A 10,106-nucleotide genomic window follows, 5' to 3' on the forward strand; every position below is an offset into this window, starting at 1 on the left:
ACTGTCAAGTTTTCTGGAGAAGAAGGTATGTAATATTTAGGCAAATTCCACTTACATGCAACCATGGGTTTGAGAACACTGAGGACAGGATGTGAGTGGTTGACAAATATGTAACATATTTCTCCCCTTTTTTTCTACAATACCTGCTCTGTAGCTCTCAAAGGAGGCAAATGACATACTAACAAAAAGTGTCACACATACACACACACATCTGCTACCCCCCCTCTAGCTTTCTAGTCTTGTTCCTGATCTATCCCCTTCCCCTAGGGCTCAGATCATCCCAACAGTATAGAGCAAGTTATCTGTCCACTACTGTCTCCCATTTCTCTTTAACAATATCCTAAACCATAAAATAAAAATAAAATCATCAGCACTTCTGTAGGGAGATAAGAGAAGGCCAGTAAACGCCAGAGGTTTATAAAGCCACAAGAGAAATCTAGGGTACTTACCTGTTTCTCCACATCTACCTTAACTGATTTTTGCCTCCTAGAGTGTCAGTACATACTGCTCAAGAACCAAGGCTCTACTATTTATAACAGTCAAGACATGGGAACGACCTAAATGTCCACTGATAGATGAATGGATGAATAAAGATGTGGTTTACATATGTACAATGAGATTATTACTCAGCCATACAAAAGAATGAAATAATACCATTTGCAGCAACATCGACGGACCTAGAGATCATACTAAAGTCAGAGTAAGAAAAATACCATATGATATCACTTATAAGTGGAATCAAAAATATGAAACAGGAGTTCCCATCGTGGCGCAGTGGTTAACGAATCCGACTAGGAACCATGAGGTTGCGGGTTCAGTCCCTGCCCTTGCTCAGTGGGTTAACGATCCGGCGTTGCCGTGAGCTGTGGTGTAGGTTGCAGACGTGGCTCGGATCCCACGTTGCTGTGGCTCTGGCGTAGGCCGGTGGCTACAGCTCCGATTCAACCCCTAGCCTAGGAACCTCCATATGCCGCAGGAGCGGCCCAAAGAAATAGCAACAACAACAACAGAAAAAAAAATATATGACACAAATGAATTTATGAAACAGACTTGTGGTTGCCAGGGGGAGAGGAGATGAGAAGGGATGGAGTGGGCGTTTGGGATTAGCAGAGGCAGACTATTTCATACAGAATGGCTAAACAACAAGCATAGAGAACTGTATTCAGTATCCTGTGATTAACCAAAATGGAAAAAAAAAAATACATGTATAGCTGAAACACTTGGCTGTACAGCAGAAATTAACACAACATTGTAAATCAACTATACCAAAAAAAAAAAACAAAAACCAAGGTTCAGAAATCAAGATACATCTGGCCTGCATCCCATCTTCACGATGGAAATGACAATATTTCTCCCTAGAGTGTTAGGAGGCAGTTCAGTGTTACCTATCTTCAAGACTAAAGAACTCAATTGTTGGTTTTCCAGTCACTACTGGATTTACATTGAATCTGAGATTTAATTCTATGAGCAGCAACAAGATTTCCTAAAAATCAGCTCCTCCAGGACAGATCTTGTCTTACCTTTTACCTAAAATTTTAAATATAGGAGAATCAAAAATGGTAGAAGTTAGAGTTCCCACTGTGGTACAAGGTGAGGGTGTCTCTGCAGCAGCAGGGACACTGGTTCTATCCCCAGCCCAGCACAGTAGGATTAGGATCTGGCATTGCTGCAGCCATTGCAACACCGTATCTCTGATCATAGCTCTGGCTCAGATTGGATCCATGGCCTAGAACTCCATATATGCCACAAGGTTCCCCCCACCACCCTCTGAATGGTAGACGTTAAGGATATAAAAATTCTGCAGGTAGACTGCCCGGATTTAAATCGGGATTTCAATACTTCCTAGTTTTTGTCTAGACCTATTACTCAAAATCTTTTGCCTCAAAATTTTCTGCTGTGAAATGTGGGATTCAAATAACACATACCTAGGGAGATCCAATTGTGGTTCAGCAAGTTAAGGATCCAACATTGTGAGGATGCGGGTTCAATCTCTGGCCTCACTCAGTGGGTTAAGGATCCAGCATTGCTGTAAGCTGCAGCATAGGTTGCAGATACAGCTCAGATCCAGTGTTGCCGTGGCTATGGCAGAGTCCCCAACTGCATCTCTGATTCCATATGCTGCAGGTGCAGCTATAAAAAGAAAAAAAAAAAGTACCTCTTATGGTTATGATAATAGAAATAAAACAACAGTGTCTAAATGGCACATTACTAAGCTTATTATTTTATAGCAGGTGTTAAATGTTTATAATATTACTTGGTACTTTAAAAAGCCTAGGCTGTGACATCAGTTGATTTCCACACATTACTATCAAGGCTAGTGTCACAATTTGACTAAAAACTGTTCCATGCTACAACAAATAACCCTAAAATTTATGTGGAAACGTAGAAGACCCAGAATTGCCAAAGCAGTTCTGAGGAAAAATAACAAAGCAGGAAGCATAACTCTCCCAGGCTTCAGACAATACCACAAAGCTACAGTAATCAAAACAACATGATGTTGGCACAAAAACAGATATACAGATCAACAGGACAGAAGGTGAGAGCCCAAAAATAAACCTACACACCTATGGACAATTATTCTTCAACAAAGGAGACAGGTACATACAATGGAGAAAAGACAGTCTCTTCAGCCAGTGGTGCTGGGAAAGTTGCATGGTTGGTGTAAATCAATCAAGGGAGAATACACCCTCACACCATACACAAAAACTCAAAATGATTTATTAAAGACACATTCAAGGGGGATTAAGATGGCAGAGTAGAACAACTGGAGCTCACTTCTCATAAAAGCAACAAAATTACAACCAACTGCTGAACAACCTTCAATAAAATAGACTGCAAAAAAAGATATTCTACTCCAGAAGACAAAGAGGAGGCCACTCTGAGACAACAGGAGGGGCAATGATGCAATATAAGCAACCCCATACCCACCAGATGGATGCCCACAGGCTGGAAAGTAACTCTATCTCAGAGGCTCACCCAAGGAAGTGAGAGTTCAGAGCCCCACATCAGGTCCCCACACCTGGGGACCTGGTGTTGGGAGGAGGAGCCCCTGGAGCATTTGCTGTTGAGGGCCAGTGGGGCTGGTGCGCAGGAGCTCCTCAGGACGGGGGTGGGGGTGGAGACTCCACTCTTGAAAGGCACACACAGGCTTTCTGTGCACTGGGTCCCAGAGCAAAACGGAGGCTCCATAGGCATCTGGGTCAGACCTGTCTGTGGTTCTTGGAAGATCCCCTGGGAAAACAGGGGGACTGTGGCTCACTGGGGAAGGACACTGGAGGCAAAGGTCTCTGGAATAGTCATCAGTGCAAGCTGGCCCCACCCATCAGCAAAGAGGCTGCCTAAAGACGCCCTCAGGCACACAGCCACCTCTGATCACACCCAGAAGCAAAGCCCCACCCACCAGAGGGATAAGAACCAGCTGCAGCTACCAATAGGCAGGCACAAGTCCCTCCTATGAGGAAGCCTGCAGCAAGCCTCCAGGCACAAAGGGGGCAGACATCAGAAGCAAGAGATACTACAATCCTATTATCTGTAAAAAGGAGACCACACCAACAATCTATACAAAATGAAAAGGCAGAGAATTATGACTCAGATAAGGAAACATGGAAAAACCCCAGAAAAACAGCTAAGTGACCTGGAGATTACCAACCTCCATGAAAAAGACTTGAGACCAATAATAGCAAAGATGATTCAAGATCCTGGAACTGGAGACAAATACTGATAAATTACAAGAAACACTGAGCAAAGAGATAGAAGATTTAAGGATTAAGCAAGCAGAGATGCAAAATACAATAACTGAAATTAAAAAGTCACTAGGAGCAACCAAAAACAGAATATAGGAGGCAGAGGAAGGAATAAGCAAGGTGGAAAAAAGACTAGTGTAAATCACTGATGCGGAACAGAAAAGAGAAAAAAGACTGAAAAGAAATGAAGACAGTCTAAGAGAATTCTGGGAAAATGTTAAATGCACCAATATCTGTATTATAGAGGTGTCAGAAGGGGAAGAGAGAAAAATGGGCCAGAGAAAATATTTGAAAAGATAATAGCTGAAAACATCCCTAACATGGTAGAGGAATCACTCACCCAAATCCAGGAAGCACAACAAGTACCATATAAAATAAACCCAATGAGGACCACCCCGAGACATATTAATCAAACTGACCAAAATTAAAGAGAAAATACAGAAAGCAGCTAGGGAAAAGAAGTAACATACAAGGGACCCCCGATAAAGTTATCAGCAGAAACACTGCAGGCCAGAAGGGAGTGGCGTGATATACTTCACGTGATGAAAGGAAAAAAACCTCCAACCAAGATTACTCTATCCAGCAAGGCTCTTATTCAGATGTGAAGGAGAAATCATGAGCTTTATAGACAAGCAAAAACTAAGAAAATTCAGCACCACTAAACCAGCTTTACAATAAATACCAACGGAATTTCTACAGGTAGAAAAGAAAAGGCCACAACTAAAAACAAAAATATTACACATAACAAGGGTCACCGGTAAAGGCATACATATAATACAATAAAGTCAGGAAATCATCCACATACAAATATGAGCCCAAACCAGAAACCGTAAAAGGAGGGTACAAATGCAGGACACTGGAGATGCACTTGCAATTAGGAGACCAATAGACTCCTATATCAAAACTCCTACATCAAAACAAAAATCTAAAGTAGATAATATGCAAATAAGAAAAGGCAATCCAAACACAACACTAAAGATAGTCATCAAACCCCGAGAGAGGAGAACCAGAAGGGAATAAAAAAGACCAACAAAAACAAATCCAAAATAGTTAATAAAATGGCAATAAGAACATATAATTACCTTAAATGTAAATGGACTAAATGCCCCAACCAAAAGACATAGATTGGCTAATTGGATACAAAAACAAGACCCATATATACGTTGTCTTCAAGAGACCCATTTCAGTTCTAGGAACACGTACAAATTCAAAGTGAGAGGATGGAAGAAAATATTCCATGCAAATGGAAATCAAAAGAGAGCTGGAGTAGTGATACTCACATCAGACAAAACAAACCTTAAAATAAAGAATATTATAAGAGACAAAGAAGAGCATTACATAATGATCAAATGATCAATCCAAGAAGATATAACAATTGTAAATATATATGCACCCAACACAGGATCACTTTAATATATAGGACAACTGCTAACAAGCTTAAAAGGAAAAATTTGACAGTAACAAAACAGCATTGGACTTTAACACTCCACTTACAGCAGTGGACAGATCATCCAGAGAGAAAATCAAGAAAACACATGCCCTGAATGAAGCACAGACCAGATGGACTTAATAGATATTTATAGAACATTCCATCCCAAAGCAGCAGACTATGCATTCTTCTCAAGGGCACACAGAACATTCTCTAGGAAAGATCCCATTCTGGGCCACAAATCAAGCCTCAGTAAATTTAAGAAAACTGAAATCATATCAAGCACCTTTTATGACCACAACACTACAACTGGAAATCAACAAGGAAAAAACTGCAAAGAAAACACACACACATGGAGACTAAACAATCTGCTAGTAAACAACCAATGGATATCACTGAAGAAATCAAAGACGAAATTAAATGAAACAAATGACAACAAAGACACAACAATACAAAACCTATGCAATGCAGCAAAAGCAGTTCTAAGAAGGAAGTTTGTAGCCATACATGCCTACTTCAGGAAACAAGAAAAATAACAAATAAACAACGTAACTTTACACGTTGCTCTAATCTCTAGAGCAAGTAGAGATTAGAACTGACAAAACCCAAAGTCAGCAGAACGAAAGAAATCATAAAGATCAGAGCAGAAATAAATGAAATAGAAACAAAGAAAACCATAGAAAAGATCAATAAAACAAAAAGCTGGTTTCTTTTGGATCAACAAAATTCATAAACCCTTAGCTAGACTCATCAAGAGGAAAAAAAAAAAGAGGACTCAAATCAATAAAATTAAAAGTGAAAAAGGAGAAGTTACAGCAGACATCACAAACATACAAAGGATCTATAAGCGACTACTAAAAGCAACTATATGCCAGTAAAATGGAAAATCTAGAAGAAACGGACAAATTCTTTAAAAAGTACAATCTTCCAAGACTAAACCAAGAAGAAATAGAAAAGACCAATTGCAAGTACTAAAATTTAAACTGTGATTAAAAAACTTCCAATAAACAAAAGTCCAGGACCAGATGGCTTCACAGGTGAAATCAATAAAAAATTTAGAGATGAGTCAACACCTATTCTTCTGAAACTATTCCAAAAAATTGTAGAGAAAGGAACACTCCCAAACTCATTCTATGAGGCCACCATCACCCTGATATCAAAGCCAGACAAAGATACCACAAAAAAAGAAAACTACAGGCCAATTTCACTGATAAACATACATGCAAAACTCAATAAAATACTAGAAAAACAAATCCAGCAATACATTAAAAGAACTGTACACCATGATCAAGTGGGCTTTATCCCAGGGATGCAAGGGCTCTTCAATATCTGCAAATCAATCAGTGTGATAAACCACATTAACAAACTCAAAAATAAAAACCATAGATCATCTCAATAGATGCAGAACAAGCTTTTGACAAAACCTGACACCAATTTCTGATTAAAAATCCTCCAGAAAATGGGTACAGAGGGAACCTACCTCCACATAATGAAGGCCATATATGACAAACACAGCTGAATGAGTTCCTGCTAAGATCAGGAACAAGACAAGGATGTCTGCTCTCAATACTGTTCTGGAAGTCCTAGCCACAGCAATCAGACAAACAAAAGAAATAAAAAGCATCCAAACAGGAAGAGAAGAGGTAAAACTGTCACTGCATGAAGATGACATGATACTATATATAGAAAACCCTAAGGACTCCACACAAAAACTACTTGAACTGATCAAGGAATTCAGCAAAGTAGCAGGATATAAGATTAACATTCAGAAATCAGTCGCACTTCTGTATACTAACAATGAAATATTAGAGAAGGAATATAAAAATACAATACCTTTTAAAATTGCACCCCAAAAAATCAAATATCTGGGAATACACCTGACCAAGGAAGTGAAAGACTTACATGCTGAGACCTATAAAACATTAATCAAGGAAATTAAAGAAGATGTAAAGAAATGGAAAGATAGTCCATGCTCCTGGGTTGGAAAAATTAATATTGTAAACACGGCCATACTACCCAAAACAATCTAAAGATTCAATGCAACCTCTATCATGACATTTTTCACAGAACTAGAACAAACAATCCAAAAATTTATATGGAACCACAAAAGACCAACAATTGCCAAAGTAATTCTGAGGAACAAAAACCAAGCAGGGGGCATAACTCTCCCAGACTTCAGGCAATATTACAAAGCCACAGTCATCAGGACAGTGTGGTACTGGTACCAAAACAGACACGCAGACCAATGGAACAGAATAGAGAACCCAGAAATAAACCTAGACACCTATGATCAATTAATCTTTGACAAAGGAGGAAAGAACATAAAATGGGAAAAAGATGGTCTTTTCACCAAGTACTGCTGGGAAACCTGGACAGCTGCATGGAAATCAATGAAACTAAAACACACCCTCACACCATGCACAAAAATAAACTCAAAATGGCTGAAATACTTAAATATAAGACACGACACCATCAAACTCCTGGAAGAGAACATAGGCAAAACATTCTCTGACATCAACCTTACAAATGTTTTCTCAGGTCAGTCTCCCAAAGCAACAGAAATAAAAGCAAAAATAAACCAATGGGACCTAAGCAAACTGACAAGCTTTTGCACAGCAAAGGAAACCAAAAAGAAAACAAAAAGACAACTTACAGAATTAGAGAAAATAGTTTCAAATGATGCAATGGACAAGGGCTTCATCTCTAAAATATACAAACAACTTATACAACTCAAGAGCCAAAAAGTCAACAACCCAATGGAAAAATGGGCAAAAGACCTAAATAGACATTTCTCCAAGGAAGATATACAGATGGCCCAACAAGCACATGAAACAACTCAATATCCTTGATTATTAGAGAAATGCAAATCAAAACTACCACGAGATAACACCTCACACCAGTCAGAATGGCCACCATTAATAAGTCCACAAATAACAAATGCTGGAGGGGGTGTGGAGAAAAGGGAACCCTCCCGCACTGTTGGTGAGAATGTAAGCTGGTACAGCCACTATGGAGAACAGTATGGAGGTACCTTAGAAATCTATACAGAGAACATACGACCCAGCAATCCCACTGTGGGGCATATATCCAGATAAAACTTTCCTTGAAAAAGACACATGCACCTGCATGTTCACTGCAGCACTATTCACAACAGCCAAGACATGGAAACAACCCAAATGGCCATCGACAGATGATTGGATTAGGAAGATGTGGTATATATACACAATGGAATACTACTCAGCCATAAAAAGAACAAAATAATGCCATTTGCAACAACATGGTTGGAACTAGAGACGCTCATACTAAGTGAATTAAGTCAGAAAGAGAATGACAGGAGTTCCTGTTGTGGCTCAGTGGTTAACGAATCCGACTAAGAACCATGAGGTTGCAGGTTCGATCCCTGGCCTTGCTCAGTGGGTTAAGGATCCGGCATTGCCGTGACCTGTGGTGTAGGTCTCAGATGTGGCTTGGATCTGGTGTTGCTGTGGCTCTGGTGTAGGCTGGCAGCAACAGCTCCAATTAGACCCCTAGTCTGGGAACCTCCATGTGCTGCGGGAGCAGCCCTAGAAAAGACAAGAAAAAAAAAAGAGAGAGAACGACAAATACCACATGATATCACTTATATCTGGAATCTAATATACAGCACAAATGAACCTTTCCACAGAAAAGAAAATCATGGACTTGGAGAATAGACTTGTGGTTTCCAAGGGGGAGGGAATGGGATGGTTTGGGAGCTTGGGTTAATAGATGCGTATTATTGCCTTTGGAACAGATTAGCAATGAGATCCTGCTGTGTAGCACTGGGAACTATGTCTGGTCACTTATGATGGAGCATGATAATGTGAGAAAAAAGAACGTATACATGTATGGGTAATTGCATCACCATGCTGTACAGTAGAAAATTGACAGAACACTGTAAACCAGCTATAATGGAAAAACAAAATCATTATATAACATAAAAAAAGATGTTTATCATTGCTAATTATTAGAGAAATGCAAATTAAAACTAATGTAAGGTACCACCTTACGCCAGCCAGAATGGCCATCATTAAAAAGTCAACAAATTACAAATGCTGTTGGTAGGAATGTAAATTGGTGCAACCACTATGGAAAACAGTATGGAGATTCCTCAAAAAACTAAAAATAGAATTACCATTTGATGCAGCAATCCCACTCCTAGGCACCTATCATTCAGGAGAACACCAGAACTCAAAAAGATACATGTACCCCAATATTCACTGCAGGAGTATAGACAATAACCAAGACATGGAAGCAACCTAAATGTCCATTGACAAAGGAGTTGATAAAGAAGATGTAGTACAAATATACAATGGAATATTACTCAGCCATAAAAAGTGATGAAATAATGGCACATGCAGCAACATGGATGGACCTCAAAATTATCATGCTAAGTGATATTAGACCATGAGACACCAACATCATACACTATCATCTATGTGGAATCTTAAAAAAGGATACAGTGACCTTCTCTGAAGAACATAAACTGACTCACAGAGTTCCTGTCATGGCTCAGCAGAAACGAATCTGACTAGCATCCATGAGGATGCGGGTTTGATCCCTGGCCTTGCTCAATGGGTTAAGGATCCCACGTTGCTGTGGCTGTGGCATAGGCCGGCAGCTGCAGCTCGGATTCAACCCCTAGCCCAGGAACTCCCATTTGCTACAGGTGCAGCCCTAAAAGAACCAAAAATAAAAAAAAATTAAAAAAAGAAAAGAAAGAAACTGACTCACAGACTTTGAAAAACTTATGGTTACCAAAGAAGACAGGCTGGGGGGGGTGGGGGAATAGGCTGGCGGTTTGGGATAGAAGTATTGTAAATGTGGCTTGTGATGGTTGTACAACTACAAATACAACAAAATTCACTGAGTTTTTACAAAAAAAGAAAAGCACAGAGAAATGAAGCCAGAACTTG

The sequence above is a fragment of the Phacochoerus africanus genome, chromosome 9 (genome assembly GCF_016906955.1).
Source record: "Phacochoerus africanus isolate WHEZ1 chromosome 9, ROS_Pafr_v1, whole genome shotgun sequence".
Taxonomy (NCBI): domain Eukaryota; kingdom Metazoa; phylum Chordata; class Mammalia; order Artiodactyla; family Suidae; genus Phacochoerus; species Phacochoerus africanus.